The sequence below is a fragment of the Giraffa tippelskirchi genome, chromosome 1, assembly GCF_054371585.1.
Source record: "Giraffa tippelskirchi isolate mGirTip1 chromosome 1, T2T-mGirTip1v1.2.pri, whole genome shotgun sequence".
Classification (NCBI taxonomy): domain Eukaryota; kingdom Metazoa; phylum Chordata; class Mammalia; order Artiodactyla; family Giraffidae; genus Giraffa; species Giraffa tippelskirchi.
The window spans coordinates 145,007,075-145,030,505 of record NC_137275.1 but is presented as its reverse complement, the minus strand read 5'-3'; the positions used below and the strand labels follow the sequence as shown (position 1 = coordinate 145,030,505).

General features: G+C 38.1%; 1 protein-coding gene and 1 pseudogene across 13 annotated transcripts in view; one reads left to right on the top strand and one right to left on the bottom strand.

Moving 5' to 3' along the window:
* Window positions 1-23,431, top strand: part of DENND4C (DENN domain containing 4C) — a 110,550-nt gene that overhangs the window by 5,434 nt on the left and 81,685 nt on the right. The gene's annotated exons all lie outside the window — the stretch shown is intronic.
* On the bottom strand, window positions 14,187-16,217 carry LOC145509735 (cytochrome c oxidase subunit 6B1 pseudogene; annotated as a pseudogene). The gene has a single exon (XR_014056352.1). The product of XR_014056352.1 is annotated as a cytochrome c oxidase subunit 6B1 pseudogene (transcript).

Genomic DNA, 23,431 nt, shown 5'->3' with positions numbered 1-23,431 from the left:
AGGCTTCGGTAGCTATCACGCATGGGCTTAGTTGCTCTGAGGCTGGTGGAATCTTCCTGGATGAGGGATTGAACCCATGTCCCCTGCATTGGCAGGTGGATTCTCATCCACTGCACTACCAGGGAAGTCCGTAAATTAACTTTTTAGTTCTAGTAGCTTTTGTGTATATTCCTTAGAATTTTCTTTTCTTAAAATGATGTTATTTATTTAATTTTTGGCTGTGCTGGGTCTTCGTTGTTGCACCAGCTTTTCTCTAGTTGCAGAGAGTGGGGGCTACTCTTTGTTGCAGTGCGTGGGCTTCTCATTGTGGTGGCTTCTCTTGTTGTGGAGCATGGGCTCTAGGGCATGCGGGTTTCAGTGGTTTCAGTTCCCAGGCTCTAGAGCACAGGCTCAATAGTTATGGTGCACAGGCTTAGTTGCTCCATGGCATGTGGGATCTTCCTGGATCAGGGATCGAACCTGTGTCTCTGGCATTGGCAGGCAGATTCTTTACCACTGAGCCACCAGGGAAGCCCCCTTAGGATTTTCTTAGTACATAATCATAATGTCTGCAGAGAAAACCAGTTTTGCTTCTTCATTTCCAATCAGTATTCCTTTAGTTTTTTCTTGCCTTATTGCACTAGCTAGGTTAGTGATGTTCACTAGAAATAATGTAAGCCATGAGTGTAATTTTAAGTTTTCTAGTAGCTCCACACTAAGAAGTAACAAAAACTGCCATTAAATTTAATAACATTTTTTATTCCACTGTGTCCAGAATGTTAACATGTGTAGTAGTTTCCGTAGAGTAGCCATAACAAATAACCACAAACCATGTGATTTAATTAGCAGGTTTATACTTTCACAGTTTTGGAAAATCTTAAGTCTAAAATCAAGGTGTTGGCAGGGACATGCTCCCTCTCAAGACTCAAGAAAGAATCCTTCGTTGCCTTTTACTACTTTGGTGGTTGTTGGCAAGTCATAGATATCGGACTGTTTGGATTTTCTGTTTCTTACGTCAGTTTTGGTAATTTGTGCCTTTAAAAAATTGTCCTTTTCATCTATGTTGTTGAATTTATTGGCGTGAAAGTGTTTATAACTTTCTCTTGTTATTTTTTAAATGTCTAATGATGTGCTTTCTTTCATTGTAATGATCATTTCTCATTGGTAATTTCTGCTTCCTGATTTTTTCCTGGTTTAGAGGCATTGATATCTATTGCTTGTCCATTTTCAATTTTATTGATTTCTCCTCTTTTTATTTTTCCTCTACATACTTTTGATTTGATTTGCTTTTCTTTTTCTAGCATCCTAAGGTGGACACTTAGACTACTGATTGAAAAACTTTCCTCTTTTCTAATAGAGTTAGTAAAATAGAAGAATTTTCTTTTTTATTTTTAATTGAAATTTTTATTCATTTATTTACTTATCTTTTGCTCTGCTGGGTCTTTGTTGCTGTGCGTGGGTTTTCTCCTGCTTCGACGAGTGGGGGCTGGCCTGTACTTCGGTGCACAGGCTTCTCGTTGCTGTGGCTTCTCTTGTGGAGCTTGAGCTCTGGGGTTTGGGAGATTCAGTAGTGGCAGCTCACAAGCTCTAGAGTGCAGGCTCAGTCGTTGTGGCACACGGGGCTTAGTTGCCCTGTGACTTGTGAAATCTTCCCAGATCAGGGATGGAACCCATGTCCCCTACGTTGGCAGGTGGATTTTTAACCACTGGACCACCAGAGAAGTTCAAGAATTTCCTTTTAAACACTGTTTTAGCTGCATCTCACAAATTGATTTCTGTTGTTTTCATTTGGGCTTCCCAGGTGGCGCTAGTGGTAAAGAATCTGCCTGCCAGTTTAGGAGACACAAGAGATGTGGGTTCAATCCCTGGAATTGGAAGAGCTCCTGGAGTAGGAAATGGTACCCCATTCCAGTATTCTTGCCTGGAAAATAGCATAGGCAGATAGCCTGGCAGGCTACAGTCTATGCAGCTGCAAAGAGTCGAATACAGCTAAGGGACTGAACACACACACATTTTCATTTAGTTCAAAATACTTTCTAATTTCTCTTACAGTTTCTTTTTTGATTCATCAATTTATTGATGACGTAGAAGAGTGTTGTTTAGTTTTGAAATTTAATTCCATATTCTGTGTGTTTTGTATGGGCTTCCCCGGTGGCTCAGCGGCAAAGAATCTGCCCGCAATGCAGGAGATTTGGGCTCAATTCCTGGGTCAGGAAGACCCCTGGAGGAGGAAATGGCAACCCACCTCAGTAGTCTCACCTGGAAGTTTCATGGACAGAGGAGCTACAGTCCATTAGGTCACAAAGAGTTGGACATGATTGAGCAATGTCAGTGACTCTGTATGTTTTATAATATTTTCAGATTTATCCAGGCTTGTTTTATGGGCCAGCATATGGTTTATCTTAGTGAATGTTGTATATGTACTTGAAGCGATTTTGGATTTTGCTGTTGTTGGAGTATTCTATAAATACTAATTGTGTGAAGTTAGTTGATGGTGTTCTTCAAATTTAAGTATCCTTCTGATTTCCTATATACCTGTTGTATGAATTACTGAATGAGGAATATTGAATCCTCTTTAATCATGAATCTGTTTATTTCTTCTTTAACTTCTGTCAGTTTTTGCTCCATGTACTTTAATGCTCTCTTGTGAGACATGTACATGTTTAGGATTGTTCAGTTCAGCTCAGTTGCTCAGTCGTGTCCGACTCTTTGCGACCCCATGAACCGCAGCACGCCAGGCCTCTCTGTCCATCACTAACTCCCTAAGTCCACCCAAACCCATGTCCATTGAGTTGGTGATGCCATCCAGCCATCTTATCCTCTGTCGTCCCCTTCTCCTCCTGACCTCAGTCTTTCCAGCATCAGGGTCTTTTCCAATGAGTCAGCTCTTCACATCAGGTGGCCAAAGTATTGGAGTTTCAGCTTCAACATCAGTCCTTCCAATGAACACCCAGGATTGATCTCCTTTAGGATGGACTGGTTGGATCTCCTTGCAGTCTGAGGGACTCTCAAAAGTCTTCTTCAACACCACAGTTCAAAAGCATCAATTCTTTGGTGCTCAGCTTCCTTTATAGTCCAACTCTCACATCCATACATGACCACTGGAAAAATCATTACTTTGTTGGCAAAGTAATGTCTCTGCTTTTCAATATGCTATCTACGTTGGTCATAACTTTCCTTCCAAGGAGTAAGCGTCTTTTAATTTCATGGCTGCAGTCACCATCTGCAGTGATTTTGGAGCCCAGAAAAATAAAGTCAGCCACTGTTTCCACTCTTTCCCCATCTATTTGCCATGAAGTGATGGGACTGGATGCCATGATCTTAGTTTTCTGAATGTTGAGCTTTAAGCCAACTTTTTCACTCCCCTCTTTCACTTTCATCAAGAGGCTCTTTAGTTCTTCTTCACTTTCTGCCATAAGAGTGGTGTCATCTGCATATCTGAGGTTACTGATATTTCTCCCGGCAATCTTGATTCCAGCTTGTGCTTCCTCCAGCCCAGCGTTTCTCATGATGTACTCTGCATATACGTTAAATAAGCAGGGTGACAATAGACAGCCTTGACGTACTCCTTTTCCTATTTGGAACCAGTCTGTTGTTCCATGTCCAGTTCTAACTGTTGCTTCCTGACCTGCATACAGGTTTCTCAAGAGGCAGGTCAGGTGGTCTGGTATTTCCATCTCTTTCAGAATTTTCCAGTTTATTGTGATAACTTTTAGTGTTATTTTGAAATGTTTCTTTTTATCTTTGCTCCCAAGTCTGCCTGTTGTTAGTATAGCCACTCTGGCTTTCTTGTGATTAAAATGTACATGATATATATTTTTGCATCCTTTAAAAAATACTTTCTTTTTAGGAACAGTTTTACATTTACAGAGAGTTCTCTGTATCCCAGACCCAGTTTTTTAAATCTTATACTAGTATATTGTATTTGTTGCAATTAAATGAACCAGTATTGACACATTATTATTAGCTAAAGTCTCTAGTTTATTCAGATTTCCCCAGGTTTTAGCTAATGTCCTTTTTTCTGCTCCAGAATCCCACCCCAGTACAACTTTATTACTTTTAGTTGTGTCTCCAGACTGCTTTTGAGTGTACCAGTTTCTTAGATTTTCCTTGTTGTTGATGACTATGACACATTTGCCAAGTACTGGTCAAGCATTTTGTAGGATGTCCCTCTGTTGGAATTGTTCTGGTTATTTTTTTTCAAGGTTAGATTGAGGTTATATGTTTTTGTGAGGAAGGTTGCAGAGATAAAGCCCCATTACAACATCTCAAGAGTACATATTATCAACATGATTTCTTTCATTTTTTAGAGAGTTAACTTTTTTCTTTTTAAAAATATTTTTATTTATTTGTTTATTTGGCTGTGCTGGTCTTAATTGTAGCACACGGGACTTTGGTCTTCACTGCAGCATGCATGATCTTTTAGTTGTGGCACGCGAACTCTTAGTTGCTGCATGAGGAATCTCGTTTCCTGACCAGCGACTGAACCCGGGCCCCCTGCACTGGGATCATGCAGTCTCTCTCTCAGCCACTGGACCATCCGGGAAGCACCTTGACATGTGATTTTGATGTTGGTCATGACTACTTGGCTGATGTAGTGTTTGTCATGTTCTCCACTGTAAAGTTACTCTCTTCCCCACTTTCATTCTATACTCTTTGAAAAAGTCACTAAGCTCCTCCCACACGTAAGGAGTAGGGGATTACACACTCTTTGAGGACAGAGTATCTGCTTGAGTTATTTAGAATTTTTTGCATTGAGAGAGTGGTCTCTTTTTCTTCATTTATTTATTCATATCAATTTGTATCAGGATGGACTTACAGATATTTATTTTATACTTTGGGTTATAATGCAGTCTTACCTTATTTGCTCAAATTGTTCCAACCTTGGCAATTGGGAGCTCTCTTGGTTGACTTTAGTTGACTCCTGTGCTCCTTTGACACACACCATTAAGTCTGGGTTTGCTGTTGCTCTTGTCTGTTTGCATGTTTGTTAATTCTGGCGCTAAAAAAGGGCTACAGGTTCATTTTTTTTTCCACTTTGTTTTTAAAATTTTTTTCTCAAAAACGTTCAACTGAAATATAATTGATTTCTAGTGTTGTATTAGTTTTTGGTGTAGAGCAAAATGATTCAGTTGTATATACTGTATACATACATATATATATATTCTTTTTCAGATTCTTTTCTCTTATATAGGTTTTTACAAAATACTGATTATAGTTCCCTGTGCTATACAGTAGATCCTTGTTGGTTATCTATTTTATATATTGTTGTATATAAAGTCCTTTATTTTATATTGAGTAATGTGTATATGTTGGGGCTTCCCTCTTAGCTCAGATGGTAAGGAATCTGCCTGCAATGTGGGAGACTCGTGTTTGATCCCTGGGTCAGGAATAGCCCCTGGAGAAGGGAATGGCTACCCACTCCAGTATTCTTACCTAAAGAATTCCATGGACAGAGGAGCCTTGGTGAGCTCCAGTCCACGGGGTCGCAAAGAATTGGACACAACTGAATGACTAACACTTCATTTCACTTGAATTCAGTGTGTATATGCTAATCCCAAACTTCTAATGTATCCCTCCACCCCCTCTGCCACCTTTCATAACCATAAGTTTATTTTCTGTGTCTGTGCAGGCTCATTTTGTGTAAAGGTTTCCTCTGCTTAATGAAAGTAGAGTGTTCCTATGAAACCTTTCATAAACCAGTACGGTGTAAAGCAAACAAACAGTTACTTTAGGACGCATCTTGCTAACAGTTGTGCAAAATAAATTTAGATGAAGCACAGATGCTTTTAGACACAGTTCAAAGCTCTGTCAGCCTGATGCTGATAATGCTCAGTGTAGTTACTGGGGAGGGAGTTTGGTTAGGCTTTTCTCCCTCTTCTACTTGGGGTGCCTGCTGCCTTTAAAACTGCTTGCTGGAAAACAAATGCCATCCTATTTTTGCTTTTCACCTCTTCCAATAAAAGTGGGTTTTGTTTTTTTGCCAGATTTCTTTTGGATTAGCAAAAACCAGGTGCTTATATAGGTCTTTTGTAAAAGTGAAGTGGCCTAAAGCAAACTTTTGAAAAGCAAGGGCTACCTGTATTTCCTGTTCCAATCCTATAATCAGTCATTTCTTTAAGAAGCCTTGGCTCCTTCTATTGGAAAATAGTGTTAGAAATCGAGATCTAGGTGCTAGGTGTGCTGATTGCTACTGGGGTGTCCTTACTTCTAGGTCTTAATTGATTGAGCAAGGAAATATACTTGTATATATTAACCTATTATATACCTATGTCTGTAACTCTACCTATATGTCACATTCTGTATTTATATTAAACTAAATGAGTTCATAGTGAGGTCCAACTTTAATCCATTATTACATGGATACTCCTCCTCTTTTCTCTCTGTAAATTCCTACTTAGTGAAAAAACGTGGCTCCCACAATCTGTCATCCATTTATGTAATTGTTCAGTACCAGTATACATGTATAACAGTGTCAGAACCATTAACTCATAGCCCTGTGTGAAACCGTTCTATCAGCTAGAGTGCCTGTTTGCAGTTCCTGTTGCTTTTAGTTTTAAAGACAGTACTCATTTCTAAAGTTACTTTGGCTAGCATCTTGCCCTCCACACCCCCCAACCCTAACCCCTTCAGTGAAATTGTTTCATACATTTGTAATGTTCTCATGACCTACTCCATATTCCTTCAGGGTATCCCATGACATCCTCACTGGATTTAATAATTTTGCATACATTAAAATTCACTCTCTGTGCTGTAAAGTTCTGTGAATTTTGACAAATGCTTAATGTCAGTATCTACTGTTACGGTATCACATTGAATAGTTTTACATCTGTAAGAATCCCACACTTCAACTCTTCAACCCTCTGCCAAAACCCCACAGCCCTGGAAACCGCTGATCTCTTTACTCTTTCTGTAGGTTTGCCTTTTCCAGAAAGTCATGTAAAAAGGATCATATAAAAAACAGCCTTTTCAGACTGGCTTCTTTCCCTTTGCAATATGTATTTAAGGTTCCTCCAAGTCTTTTTGTGGCTTGATAGCTCATTTATCACTGAATGTATCAGGTTTTTGTTTGTTTTGTTTTTTAATCTATTCACCTATTGAAGGACTTTTTCTTTGCTTCCAGGTTTTTGGTGATTATGACTAAAGCTGCTGTCAACATTGTATGTAGGTTTTATATGGATGTGTGTTTCCAAATCAGTTGCTTAAGTACCTAGGAGTGTGATTGCTGGATCATACAGTAAGCTTATGTCTAGCTTTGTAAGAAACTGTTAAACTGTCTTTCAGAGTGGCTGTTCCATTTTAGTGTCCCATGAGCAATGATTGGAAGTTTCTGTTTGACATCCTTTTCAGCATTCGGTATTGTCAATTTTAAAAAAATTGTTAGCCATTTTAATGAAATGAAAATGAAAGTGAAAGTCGCTCAGTCATGTCCGACTCTTTGCGACTCCATGGACTGTAGCCTGCCAGGCTCCTTTGTCCATGAAATTATTCAGGCAAGAATCCTTTAGTGGGTAGCCTTTCCCTTCTCCTAGGGATCTTCCCAACCCAAGTCTCTCTCATTGCAGGCGGTTTCTTTACTGTCTGAGCCACCAGGGAAGCCCATTTTAATAGGTCTGTATTATTGCATCTCATTATTTCAGCTTGCATTTCTCTAATGACTAAATATGTTGAGCATTTTTTCATATGTATATTTGCCATGTGTATGTATTCTCTGATAACGTGTATGTGCTGATCTTTCACCCATTTCCTAATTGGATTGTCTGTTTTCTTACTGTTTAGTTCTCTGTGTTTTTGCTGTATTTTGGATAGCAGCTCTTTATCAGATACGGCTTTTGCAAATATTTTATCTCACTCTGTGGCTTGTCTTTTTATTCTCTTGTCTTTAGCTGAGCACAGGTTTTTAGTAAAGTCTGCCTTGTCTGTTGTTTTTCTTGGATTGTGCTTTTGGTGTTGTATCTAAAATTTCATTGCCAAACCTGAGATCACATAGAGATTTTCACCTATATTTTCTTCTACAAGTTTTATAGTATTGCATTTTATATTTGGTCTGTGATTCATTTCGAATTATTCTTATAGAAAGTATAAGGTCTCAGTCTTGTTACATATGGAAATCTGACTTTTCCACGTGTACTTGTTGAGGCTGTCTTTTCTCTATTGAATTGTCTTTGCTCCTTTGTCCAGTCAGTCATTTTTTTAATGGTACTTTTAATGCATTTGTGTCTTTGTATTTAAAGCATATTTCCTGTAGATGGCTTAGAATTGAGTCTTACATTTTTATATCCAGTCTAATAATTTCTGCCTTTATTTAGGGGTGTTTAGACCACTTGATAATTTGCTTTTCAAAATAGGCTTTATTGAGATATAACTTATGCACCATAAAATTCACCTATTTAAAAGGTTCAATTCAGTTGTTCTTAGAATATTTAGAGTTTTACAGCCATCGGCATAATCTTATTTAGAGCATTTTTATCACGTTAGAAAGAAATCTTTGTCCATTCATGGTCACTATCCAGCCCTTCTCTCTCCCACCCCAGCCCTAGGCAACCATAATCTATTTTTTTGTCTCTGTAGATTTGCCTATTCTGAACATTTCATATAAATAAAGTCATATAGTATGTGATTTTTTATGACTGGCTTCATTACAAGATAATATTTTTGAGGTTCATGTCGTTATATATATCGGTATTTCCTTTAAAAAAAACTGTGGTGAGACTTCCCTGGTCATCCAGGGGCTGAGACTCCAAGCTCCCAGTACAGAAGGCTCAGGTTTGATCCCTGGTCAGGGAACTAGATCCCATATGCCACAACTGAAGAAAAAGATCCTGGTCCCCACAACTAAAGATTCTGCATGCCACAGGGAAGAGCAGAGATACTGAGTGCCACAACCAAGACTTGATGCAGCCAAATAAGTAAATAAATAAGTAAAAATATTTTCTTAGAAATTATTTAAAAATTGTGTCATAACTCCCATAATGTAAAATTCATCATATTAACAACTTAAAAATCTATTAATACGATGCAGTGGCATTTACTACATTCTCAATGATATGCAACTGTTATCACTATACAGTTCCAGAATTTTTTTTATCACTCTGAAAGGAAACCCTTTTCCCTTTAATCAGTCACTTCCCATTCCCTTTCCCCCTCCCTCCTCTTCCTGACAACCACTAGTCTTGCTTTCTCTGTAGATTTGCTTTTTCTGGATATTTATTGTAAATGGAATAGTACAATGCCTGACTTCTGTGTCTGGGCTTCTTTCACTTAGCATAATGCCTTCTAGATTAATCCATGTCACAGCATGAATCAGTAGTACTTCATTCCTTGTATGGCTGAATAGTACTCCATTGCATGGAAATTCCACATCATGGCTTGATGGACATTTGGGTTGTTTCTACATTTTGGCTATTTTGAGTAGTGTTGCTATGAATATTTGTATCCAAGTTTTTATATGGACTTTTTTTTCAGATTTATTTGTATATTTTGAAATTGAGGTATAGATGATGTCTGAGTTACAGGTGTACAACGTAGTGATTCACAATTTTTAAAAGTTATCCTCCATTTATAGTTATAAAATAATGGCTATGTTCCCTCGGCTGTGTAGTATATCCTTGTAGCGTATTTATTTTATACACAGTAGCTTGTACCATTTAATCACCAGCCGGTGTCTTGTCCCTCCCCTCTTCTCTCTTCCTGTTGGTCACCACTAGTTCTCTCCATCTGTGAGTCTGTTTCTTTTTTGTTATATTCACTAGTTTGTTTTATTTTTTAGATTTAACATGTAATACCATACAGATCTCTATCTAACTTGTTTCAATAAACCTAATATCCTCAAGTCTATCCACATTGTTGCAAATGGCAAAATTTCATTCTTCTTACATAGTTAAGTAGTATTCCATTTTGTGTATGTATACATGTATCATCCGTTGATGGACATTTAGGTTGCTTCCATATCTTGGCTATCAAAAATAATACTGCTGAAAACATTGGGGTGCATATATCTTTTCAAATTAGTGTTTTCCTTTCTTCCCCCCAAGTATTTGCCCGGCAGTGGAATTGCTGGGTTGTATGGTAGTTCTATTTTAGTTTTTTGAGGAACTGTCATACTGTTTTCCACAGTGGAGGCACCAATTTACACTGCCACCAACAGTGCAATTCCCTTTTTTCCGCATCCTTACCAGCACTTGTTATCTGTGTTCTTTTTGAAGCTAGCCATTCTGACAGGTGCGAGGTCATATCTTATTGTGGTTTTGATTTGCATTTCTCTGATGACGAGCAGTGTTGAGCATCCTTTCAAGTATGGACATACATTTTCATTTGTCTTGGTGTAGACTGCTTAGATTTAGTGAAATTATTGATATGGTTGGGTTTGCATGTATTATCTTGCTATCTGTTTTTAATGTCTTGTTATTTGTTATTTTGGATTGAGTATTTTAGTATTCCATTTAGCACCACATTGATTTATTAACTGTACATCTTTTTTTTTTAAGTAGTTGGCTTAGAATCTGTAACATGCATCTTTAGCTTTCAATAGTTTACCTTCAAATAGTATTATACTACTTCATAGTCGCTTACTCCTTGGAAGGAAGGTTATGGCCAACCTAGATAGCATGTTTAAAAGCAGAGACATTACTTTGCCAACAAAAGTCCGTCTAGTCAAGGCTATGGTTTTTCCAGTGGTCATGTATGGATGTGAGAGTTGGACGGTGAAGAAAGCTGAGCGAAGAATTAATGCTTTTGAACTGTGGTGTTGGAGAAGACTCTTGAGAATCCCTTGGACTGCAAGGAGATCCAATCAATCCATCCTAAAAGAGATCAATCCTGGGTGTTCATTGGAAGGTCTGATGTTGAAGCTGAAGCTCCAATACTTTGGCCACCTCATGCGAAGGGTTGACTCATTGGAAAAGACCCTAATGCTGGGTAGGATTGGGGGCAGGAGGAGAAGGGGACGACAGAGGATGAGATGGTTGGATGGCATCACCGACTCGATGAACATGGGTTTGGGTAGACTCCGGGAGTTGGTGATGGACAGAGGGGCCTGGCGTGCTGCAATTCATGGGGTCGCAGAGAGTCGGACACTTCTGAGCGACTGAACTGAACTGAACTTCATGTACAACCTAGGACTTTTAATTTTGTATATTTCATTCTGTTCCATTCTTCTTCATCAAAAGAGGATAATACTAGTTACACCTTGTTGGGTTTTAGGAGTATGAAATGAAATAATGCATGTAAAATATTTAGAGTATAGCTCATGCTTTTACTTACTTTGAGAACAACAGAAGATGACTGACTTCATTTGAAGTTCTTGAAGCTGCAGATTGCAAGTTTCTTTTCTGATTTGCCTCAACTACCCATTTCCATGATCACACCCAAGATTATTGCTTCTTGGTTCTGACTGTATATTACGGTTAACTGGGCATCTTAAAAATTTTTGATGGGCGTGTGCCACCCTCAGAAATTCTTATTTCCTTGGTCTGATTTTTTTTTTAAAGTATTCTAGCAGACTCCATTGTATAGTTAGCATAGAGAACAATTGCCCTAGACTTTATCATCATGATGTATAACTTAAAATATTTTCAGCATGTAATTCTGACTTCTGGCTCTCCTTTGCTAGCTTGTATACTTTAATACCCTGTTTTGATATTTCTTTGGAGAGGGAAATGGCAACCCACTCCAGTATTCTTGCCTGGAGAATCCCTTGGATGGAGGAGCCTAGCGGACTACAGTCCATGGGGTCGCAAAGAGTCGGACGTGACTAAGTGACTTCACTTTGATGTTTCTTGGATTCTATCCAGACCACCAGGCCATTGTTCACACCACTTTTTCACTGTCCCTCATCCCCCTAATACAGTAACTTCTTTCCTTACCCAATTACATTAATTCATTGAAAAAAAAAAGTTAATGCCTACTAATGTTCTGTACTATTTTGTGAGGTCAAGTTACCATCTCTTGTTTCTTGCTTCTTTCACTGTAATTAGGGTAAAACTTCAGCACCGATAAAACACAATTCTTTGTAAACTTTGTATTCCCTTAAACCTGAGCAGCAGAGTGTGACTAGAGAAAACCAACAGTGCTGACTGTCTCTCTTTAGATTTACGGCCACAAATGCCATCAGCGTTACGTAGTCATTTACGCTTCTGCTTTTATTACCAAACAGAGTACTTAATCTCTTTTCTTCCTTTACTTTTCTCTCTCTCTCTCTCTCTACTGCATCCTCCATCCATGCTGCATCTCTTCACCTATTTAAGGATTTAGCTTCTGCTGTTATCTTTTGTCTCCCCTGCATCATCCTTCTTTCCTTCTGAATCATATTTGCAAGCATATAAACCTGCTGTAACATCTCAAATCTCTCTCTGTCACATATACATACACCCCTTTTTGTTTCATTTATAGCAAAATTTGTTGAAAAGACTTGCTCGTATTGTCTCTTACTTTCTTTCTTTGCATTTTTCTCTGCAACTTGCTTGAGGCTAACTCTTCTCCATCTTTACCAACTAAACTCACTCGAGTCAGTGTTCTCAGTCTTAAAGCTACTCTACCTCTCATCAACATTTGACACAATTGATCAGTCCCTATTTTTGGAATAATCTCACTTGGTTTTCTGGATGCCATACCATCCTGATTCTCTTCTGATTTATGGTAGTTCCTTCTCAGTCAGTTGTGTTTTCTAGCTTCTCTTCCCTTACCTCAAAAGTTGGAATGCCCTAGGCTTAGGCCTTATACCTTTTCTACATCAGTATCTTAATATTGTGATTGTTAGTATCATCAGTTCGCTGCTGACTGTAGCCTTGATATTTTTATCAAACTCCACACTGTGTTGGACTGCCTTCTCTATTTGTATGTTTTAGTAGGCATCTGAAACTTAACTTGTCTGATACAGAATTTGGGTTTATTTACTCAAACTTACTCTTTTTTCAGACTCTCAGTTTATGGCATCAACCATTCAGGCACTCAGGCCACAAAGTGGTTGTCCTTAGTTTCTGTTTTGCCTCTTACTTCCAATTCATCAGTAGCAGTTTTACCTTTAAACTGTATCTCAAATCCTGCCATCTCTTATCCCTTCTTTGCATAATATAAGTCATTATTGTCTCTTTCTGGACTGCTGAAGTTACCTTCTAACTGCTTTCCCTGCTTCTGCTCTTTTCTCCCTCTGTGTACAGCAGCTGCTGTGATTTTTTAAAAAGACATAAATAATAGCACATCACCCTCATCTGGAGGCTGCTAGTCGCTTCCCAGCACACTTAGAGTTAAATCTAAAGACCTTACCTAACTTGAAAGGTGCTGTATGATTTCCCCCTTCACTGACCTCATCTTTCAGTATTCCCTAAGTTCCAGAGCCATCTCCTTCTTGCTGTTCCTCAAAGATCAAGGTATTGACCTGCCCTTGGGCTTTTATTTTTTGTTTATTTTTCCTTGCAGTGTTTTCTATCATCATATGATTTACTCTTAACTATTACTTCAACCTCTGCTTAAGTTTTACTTCCTTACTTCTTCAAAGAGATCTTCTTTGATTGTACTATAAAAAGCACTTCAATATAAGCACTTCATATAAGCACTTCAATATAATTTTCTTACTCTATTTTGCTTTATTTTTTATTCATAGCATGTTTGCTTTGAAATTATTTATAAGTCTATACTTGTTTACTGAATATTTCCCAACTGTAATGTAAGTGCCATAAAGATGTGGCCTTTTGTATTTTCATTGCTTTAATTCCCCTCATTTAGAACAAGGTCTGAAACTCAGTCATAGGTTGTTAATGTACCAGCAGTGATTGTTTGGCAAACATAAAAGCTCCTTCCCGTTAGCCACAAAACTAAAATAATTATGAATAATCTTAACAAACAATCTGGAGGACATGGATGGAGAAAATCATGAGACTTTACTTATAGGCTTAACAGCAACAAAAAAAGACCTGAATAAAAAGGAAAGCCATACCATACTCACTTGACTGGAGAACTTAATGTAGGATGCTTGTTTTCCTTAAATCTGAGTTTTAGGCCTGTTCCTAACAAAGATCTCAACTTTCTTCCTCCCAAAACTTGAGAAGCTTGGATGAATAAACCTGGATTTTTTTTTTTTTTTTCGCTTTTCCAACGAGCATTTATTCTTAGTTAAGTCATGATTCAGGATCCCAGGGTGGGGATCACCCTGGGTGCCCCTTCACTGCCCTGAGAAGGATGGAGGACAGAAGAGGTGAGGAGGAGCCAGTTCAGATCTTCCCAGGAAACATGCCTTCTGCCTGGCGATCGTCCCAGGCTGATAGCCAGGATATAGAGTGGAGGGACTTGTACACACGCTGGTATCATTCGCACATGGGGACATCACCCCCTTTAGCGGGCATTGCCTTCTCACAGCTGTGGAAGTCCAGTTCTGCCAGCAGTTCCTGGTCTGGTTCTGGTTGGAGAAGCAGCTGTTAAAAGGAGCAGGCTGGTAGTTTTTGATTTTGATTTTGATGTTTTCTGCCATAGTGCTGGCTCCTAAAGATACCCCTGAAGCCACTTTGTGATCCTCACCAAAGACGCTAGTCAAGTTTTTAAAATGGAAAAGTTTTTAAATAAAGGTGAAGAGGGAGTTTATCTACCAGATCAAAAAACATGCAGAACTGTTACAATTAACTGTGGGTGGTACTAGCTTGGAAGTTGGCTAATGAAACAAAAGTTAGATATTTTTTTTTTTGATTATATGGAATTTTAGTATATATGATTTTAGTATTTAGTATATAGATAAAAGTAAGAAAAGAATGTAAGTTAACCTTTCCATTATAAGTAGATTCCTACTAGCCTTGTAAGTGGTTGATTTACTACCTTTACTTTATATTTGCCTTTTATCAATGAGATTTTTCCTTTTGTAACATTTATTTTTCTAGTTGTAACCTTTTATTTTCCACATTAGAGAAGTCTCTTTTAACACTTCTTCTAAAAATACTGGGTCTTGAGCCCTTGGTGAAAGTAGCTGGGTCCTGAGCCCTTGGTGAAAGTAGCTGGGTCCTGAGGCAGATGGGGTGGGTGTCTTAAGCCGGCTGGGCTACAGATTGGTAGGGCCTGGGTAGCCGCACGGCTTGAGGTGTCCCAGTACTGGCGCTGACAGACTGGTGAGCTGGGACAGGTCCCAGTGCTAATAAGTTAGAAGATTCCAAAATGACATTTGCCAGCCCCAGTGTTCATGGTGTGTGAGCTCCCAAAATGGTTGCTGCCAGTATCTGTGTCCACAGGGTAAGCTCCAGTTGCCTCCTGCTATTCCAGAGATTCTCCAAGATTAGCAGGTGGGTCTAACCCAGGTTTCTTTCAAATTACTGCTTATGCTCTGGTTCTCAGTGTGTGAGATTTTGAGTGTGTCCTCTTAAGAGTTGAATCTTTATTTCCTAGAGTCCTCTGACTCTCCTGAAAGTAAGCCCCACTGTTCCTCACAGCCAAACATTGTAGGAGCTCATCTTCCTGGTTGCAGTCTCTGAGCTAGGGAGCCTGATGTGGGGCACCCTGGGGAGTTACTTGTGCATTTGTAGTTACCCTGTTTGTGGTTCCCACCTGGAGGTGTGGTTCTCTACCATATCCTGTCTCTACCCCTCTTATTTGTTTCATTGTTACTTTGTATTTTCATTTGTAGAACATCTCTTCCACTAGTTTTCAGGTCTTACCAGTGTTACTCTAAATAGTTGTAATTTTGGTGTGCCCTTGAGAGGAGGTGGGCTCCCCTGGTGGCTCAGCTGGTAAAGAATACGCCTGCAATGTGGGAGACCAGGGTTTGATCCCTGGGTTGGCAAGATCCCTTGGAGAAGGGAACCGCTACCCACTCCAGTATTCTGGCCTGGGAAATTCCATGTACTGTATATCCGTGGGGTCGTAAAGAGTCGGACATGACTCTGCAACTTTCACTTTAACTTCACTTGGGAGGAGGTAAGCTCAAGGTCTTTCTGTTCTGCCATCTTGACCACTTTTTTATCCAGTCGTTTTAGCATCCATTTGGTGATTCTTACTTGAATCTGAATACTGTGATGCTTGTAAAATGGCTTTTAATCATTTCTTATGTGTTTATTACTTTGTATTCTGTTTTGAAGAGTCTTCCTTTGCTTCTTTCAGTTTTATTCATTTATTTTATAATATCAGCAATGTGGACTCAAGGCCTAAAAAAAAAGTCAGTGTTTTATTAGTCCATCACTGTCACTCATTTTGATGCTAAATTTGTTCCCAGATTGGCCAATGGGAGACTCTTCAAGCAGTTTCAGTCTGCTTTTGATAGAACCCCCCCATTAGTCTTTGAGCAGTGCTTTTTTTCCCCCCTTGTATAAAATGTTCTGTGTTTTTGTTTTTTTTTTTTTTAAATAACAATTTTAAAAAATTGTTTTATTTTTAAAATAACAGTTCCTGCCTTGGAATTGGCCATTTCTCCAAGGAGCTCTAGTATCTCTTGACTGGAAATGTCTTAAAGAAACAAAAGATTTAGGTGCTGGGCTTGTTTGTTGCTGGTGGAGTGACACAGCTTATGGTTTTTTTTTTGTTTTTTTTTTTAATAGCAGAGAGTAGGAGATACACTGACTCACACATATGTATTTTACAGTTTTATTGAGCTGTAATTTATACACCACACAGTTCATCTGTTTAAAATATATAATTTACTGACTTTTAGTGTAGTCACAGATTGCTCAACTATCACCACAAACGATTTTAGAACATTCTTATTCCCTCAAAGAAACCCTTACCCCTTGTCAGTCATTCCCTATTTCCCCTCACCCTCAGGCCTAAGCAGCCAACCACTTTTTCTATGGATTTGCCTGTGCTGCACATTTCATATCAGTGGAATCATACTATCAGTCTTTTGTGACTGACTTCTCCCACTTAACGTGTTTTCAGGGATCATCCATGTTGTGGCATGTATTAGTGCTTAATTTCTTTTTATTGCTGAACAGTAGTTCATTGTATGAATATACTACATTTTATTTACCTCTTTTATTAGTTGATGGACGTTTGGACTGTTACCATTTTTTGTAATCAATAGTGTTCACACACATGTATAGAAACATTTTTATTTTTGAATTATTTTAGGTTTACAGAAAGGTTGAAAAAATAGCACAGAGAATTCCTGTATTTTTCTATGGCTGACATTTTATATTACCATGGTACCTTTTTCAAAACTAAGACATCAATATTGTTACATTGTTGTTAACTGAAATCCAAATTTTATTTTAATTTGACTCATTTTTACATTAATGAAACATTTCTGTGATCCAATTCAAGGTGCACATGCCTTCAGTGTATATATATTTTAAAATTGTGAGTTCATACTGATACCTCTTAATTCCATTCTCAAATAGAGATTCTTACTTGTCTTTTCCCATCGCTTAGTTATATCTCCCTTTTCTCATTGCAAAAACTCTGGGTTCCAACAATTATGCAATCGTAGAGTACATATTGAATAATTTCAGAATTGCTACAAACATACCAGTGTTAAAAAAATAAGCCTTCTAAGTAAAGGTTAAGATTTATTTTCAGTTTTTCATGTTAAAGTAAATTGTCCAATGTTTACTTGGATTAGTTTTCCTTTTTCATTCTCTTCTATGTGATTACATTATCAGTTTGATATACAGTTAGGTTCATTGGCTCACATAAATTTCATGATGAAGTTGGGTATTTAACCAGGTCAGTATTTTAAAATGAAATTTAGAAATTGTTCTTTTATAGATATTTAATCTTTAGAGTGAATATAGCCTGCTTATGTGTTTTATTTGAACTTACTGGTATTTAAGGATTTTTAATTAGTGGCTGATATGTTAAAACTTGGTGATTTAAATAAAAATTTGTATTATTCCAGTGCTCAACGCTGTGCAGTCAGGGTAAAGTTGGAAAGGAACTATCTGGGCTCTCTACAGCCCAGGCAGTCACACTTGGCCTGGGAGGTAGATTTGGTCACAAGAGCTCTGCCCTGGAATATTGGAGGTGTGTGGCCGGGGAAGAGGGGAAGAATCTGGATTATTTCTGCTTTCTCTTGAAAAGACAAGGAAGTTCTGGTTTTACCAAGTCCATTTGGCAGTAGTTGAGTGAATTTGACCAGTAGTGGCTGCCTGTGTTCTCTCTCTAGTTCTGACAGCTTATATGTTCTATGACTCCTTTAAAGCATTTGTGTTTTCAGCCTTTCTTTATATCCCTTCTTCCTTACAAAACTGTCAGTTGTAGGTGCAACAGTGGGGAATTACACTGCTTTGTTTTCTTAACAAGAAGCAGACTTTATCTGAAATGAGTTACTTTCTTGAGTTTGTAATTCCATGATTCAGCCAGCATAACTGATGTTGATAATACTTTTTATATGGAATCACTAAGGCCTTAATTGTAGCAGATAACTTTGATAATACTTTAGTTTCATTGTGGTTTAAACAATGTTTGTTTTTCATTCTCTATGATTTGGAATACCAGGGAACACAGATATTTTTGAACCTTTAAAAAATCTTATTTCAGTGACAGGAATTTTGTAAACTACATTTGCCTTTAAATTGAAGTTAATGATATTTTGTTGATATTAAGAGTATTTATTTATTAAAATGTATGCCATTCTAAATAGTAAGGTGAAATGAAATTGATTCTGAAAGGGTATCTTGGTGATAGTTGGAAAGTGAAGTCTAATTATTTAACTGTATATCTAAGTTTTAATAAATATTTTAATACTTTTCAAAAGTTTTTGTTAATACAGACTAATTTTTACCAGAGATAAAGTAGATCATTTCATAATGATAAAGAGGTCAGTTCATCAAAAGGACATAGTAATTCTAGATAGTTATTTCTGTAGAGTTTTAAATTACATGAAGCAAAAACTGATAGAACTAAAAGGAGAGACATCGACAAATGTATAATTATAGTCAGAAATTTCAATAACACTCTGTTAATAATTAAACAAGTGGGCAGAAAATTAGCAAGGATATATAGATGTTAGTAACACTAATAACCTTGGCCTCTCTCCAGCAAAAATAGAACATACATTCCACTAGAATGTACGTTATATGTTTATCAAAGAGACTATATTCTTAGCTGTAAAACTACTCTCAATGAAGGTAAAAGACTGCAAGTCATATGTAGTATTTCCTTCAAGCATAGTGTATTTAAGTTAAAAGTCAGTAACCAAAAGATTCTTGGAAAATTTCCAGGTACAAAATTTGGAAACTGAAAAACATACTGTATATAGCCCATTGGTCAAAGAAAATACTTTAAGAAAGAGAAATTTTAAAATATGTTGAACTGAATAAGAAGAAAACATAACTGAGTTCGTGAGATGCCACAAAAACAGTATTCAGTTCAGTTCAGTCGCTCAGTCATGTCTGACTCTTTGTGACCACATGAATCTCAGCATGCCAGGCCTCCCTGTCCATCACCAACTCCCGGAGTTTACCCAAACTCATGTCCATCAGTCGGTGATGCCATCCAGCCATCTCATCCTCTGTCGTCCCCTTCTCCTCCTGCCCCCAATCCTTCCCAGCAGGATTTTTCAGGGTCTTTTCCAATGAGTCAACTCTTTGCATGAGGTGGCCAAAGTACTGGAGTTTCAGCTTCAACATCAGTCTTTCCAAAGACAGTGTTGGAGAGGAACGTTTTAGCTCTGAATTCATACATTAGAAAAGAAAGATCTCAGTGACCTCAGCTCTGACCTTGCTGCTGCTAAGTCACTTCAGTCGTGTCCGACTCTGTGCGACCCCACAGACGGCAGCCCACCAGGCTCTGCCGTCCCTAGGATTCTCCAGGCAAGAACACTGGAGTGGGTTGCCATTTCCTTCTCCAGTGCATGAAAGGGAAAAGTGAAAGTGAAGTCGCTCAGTCGTGTCTGACTCCTAGCGACCTCATGGACTGTAGCCTACCAGGCTCCTCTGTCCATGGGATTTTCCAGGCAAGAGTACTGGCGTGGGGTGCCATTGCCTTCTCCGAGCTCTGACCTTAAGAAACTAGAAATAGAGCAAATTAAAGTCTACATAAACAGAAGAAAGAAAGTTGTAAAGTTCAAAATAGAAATCATTGAAATAGGCAAGGAAGAAAGGGAAAAACCAGTGAAACTGAAAGCCGGTTCTTAGAGAAGATCAATAAAATTGACAGTTTTCTAGCCAGGCTGATCAGGATAAAAAGAAGGCACAGACTTTATTGATATCATAAATGAGAAATGTGACTATCATAAATGAGAAATGTGACATCACTACATATTCTACAGATACTAAAAGAATAAGGGGATATTATGAAAAACTTTATACAAGTAAATTACACAACTTAGATGAAATGGACAAGTTCCTGGCCATATGCCGTCTCCTAATTCTTCATTTATTCATTTATTTATTTTAATTTTTGGCTGCATTGGGTCTTGCTTGCAGCCTGATGGTTTCGTTGCTCCGCTGTCCTGCGGCTTGTGGGATCTTAGTTCCCGGACCAGGAATTGAACCCAAGTCCCCTGCATTGGAAGGCAAATTCTTAACCACTGGACCGCTGGGAAGTCCCCCCAATTCTTATGTTAAAATGTAACCCCCAATGTGATGGTATATGGAAGTAGGGCTTTGGGAGGTGTTTTGGTCATGTGGATGCAACCCTCATCAGTGGTTTTAGTGTCTTTCTCAAAGAGACTCCAGGAAGACCCTTTGCTCCTTTCCATCCTGAGAGGTTACAGCAAAAAGACAGCCTTCTGTGACCTAGGAAGCCAGCCATTACTAGACACTGAATCTGCCAGTGCCTTGATCTTGAATTTCCCAGCTTCAAGAAATAAATTTTTTGTTGTTTATAAGTCACTCAACCTATGGTATTCTGGTGTAGCAGCCTGAATGGACTAAGACTGATACAAACTATGAAACTACAAACTATGAAAGTTTACTCAAGAAGAAATAGGTAACCTGAATTGCCCTACATGTTAAAAGAAATGAATTTATAGTTGACGATACACTCTCAAAGTAAACTCTAGACCTGGATGATGGAAAAAATGAACAATTCTATACAAATTCTTGAAAACTGAAGGAGAAAGTTTTCCCAAGTCATTCTGTGAGACTGTCACATTCAGTTCAGTTCAGTTCAATCGCTCAGTCATGTCCGGCTCTTTGTGACCCCATGGACTTCAGCACGCCAGGCCTCCCTGTCCATCACCAGCTCCGGGAGTTTACCCAGACTCATGTCCATTGAGTCGGTGATGCCATCCAACCATCTCATCCTCTGTCGTCCCCTTCTCCTCCTGCCTTCAGTCTTTCCCAGCATCAGGGTCTTTTCAAATGAGTCAGCTCTTTGCATCAGGTGGCCAAAGTATTGGAGTTTCAGCTTCAGCATCAGTACTGTCACATCACCTTGATATCAAAATCAGTTAAAGAGAGTATAAAGGGGGAAAAAAAAAAGAACTATAGACTGGCATCCCTTATTAACATATGTAAAATTTCAAACAAAATTTTAGTGAGTAGAATCCAATAATACATGAAAAGGATAATATATGGCTGGAGAATAAGCACATGAAAATGTGGTCAACATCACTAGTTATTAGAAAGATGCAAATTACATCTATAGGTAAGTATCACTATAGGCATAATAGAATGTAGTCTAAATTAAAAAGACTGACCTTCTAGAGTGTTGGAAAGGATGTGGAATGACTGGAACTCTCAAATACTGATGATAGGAATATAAAATGGTACAGTCATTCTAGAAGACTGTTTGGCACTTTTTTAGAATTGCATATACCTACCAGGTGATCCATTCATTCCATCTTAGAGTTTGACTAAGATAAATGAAAACTTATGTCCGTTAGGCTTGTAGATGGATATTCACATTAGCTTTCTTTATATAAATAATAGCTCCAAGCTGAAAATAGCCCATATGTTTATAAATGTAGGTGAATGGATAAATATCTTGTGGTATATTCAGACGTGGGATTGTTGTTAATTGTTTTAGTTGGTAAGTCATGTCCGACTCTTTTCGACCCCACAGACTGTAGCCTGCCAGGGGAATACTGCTCAGCAGTAAAAAGGAATGAACTATTGATGTAAACAGTAATGTGGATGAATCTCAGAATAATTACATAAATGAGTGAAACAAGCCAGACAAAAAAAGAATACACTGTGTGGTTTGATGTATATCAATTCTAGAAACTAATCTATAATGACACAAAGTAGGTTACTCATTGCCTGGGGAGGGAGGAATGATGAAGGGGTACAAGAGTATTTTGGATGTTGATGAATGTATTCTCTATCTTGATTGTGATATGGTTTCATGGGTGTATACATTTGTGGAAACTTACCAAATTGTACACTTTAACTATGTACCTTATATGTAAATTATACCTTAATAAAGTTTTTTTAAGCACATAAAATCCATAGAAATATTTAAGATCTCAGAAGCTTAACTTTATTTTTAGCGTTGCTGAGTTTAAAAATATTAGAAATCTTGACTCAGCATTCATATTCTCTAGATTTCTACCATGTATCAGGGTCTTTTAATATGTATTTTATATAATTTTGTCTTCTTTGGTTGTTTTTTTTATGCTGCATCTGGTATTTATATATGAAATAGTTAATGACCCCTAAACATGATGTGAAGAGCTGACTCATTTGAAAAGACCCTGATTCTGGGAAAGATTGAGGGCAGGAGGAGAAGGGGATGACAGAGGATGAGATGGTTGGATGGCATCACCAACTCAATGGACATGGGTTTGGGTGGACTCCAGGAATTGGTGATGGACAGGGAGGCCTGGCATGCTGTGGTTCATGGGGTTGCAAAGAGTCTGACATGACTGAGCAACTGAACTGAACTGAAACATACTTAGTTTTGACCCTTAAACACTCTTAGTTTACCCGATGTTTACTCAAAGTTTTTTAACTGTAGGGGCATATTCCTGATTGAATTAAAAGACTGGTTTAATTATTTTTATTGCTTTTTGTTGTTGTTGTTTAGTTGCTAAGTCCTGTCCAACTCTTTGTGACCTCATGGCTCTTCTGTCCATGAGATTTCCCAAGCAAAAACACTGGAGTGGGTTGCCATTTCCTTTTCCAGGGAATCTTCCCCACACAGGGATTGAACCTGTGTCTCTTGCATTGCAGGTGGATTCTTTACCACTGAGCCACCAGGGAAGCCCAATTATATTTATTACTAGTATCTTTATTTTTTCTGTTAGACCTTGAATAATTCGTGATGAACTCAATTCATTTGTTTAAATGTAAAGTTTAGCTCTAAGAATTCTGTAACTTAGAATGATTTTTTCCCAAAATAGTATGCATTTTGTTCGTGTGTGTGTGTGTGTGTGTGTGTGTGTGTGTGTGTGTGTGTGTGCATTTTGCTGAAAGGAAAGCACCATGGCCCACCTCCAATAGTTTGACTATCCTTAACAGGGCCTTAGGCATATGATAGAATCATAGTTGTCTTACAAATGAATTCGTGCTGTAAACGTCTACTTTGTAGGAGGTAAAAACTGATTAAATGCTATCGTAACAAGCTTCTTCTACAGAATGACAACAGTTTGACTGTAAAT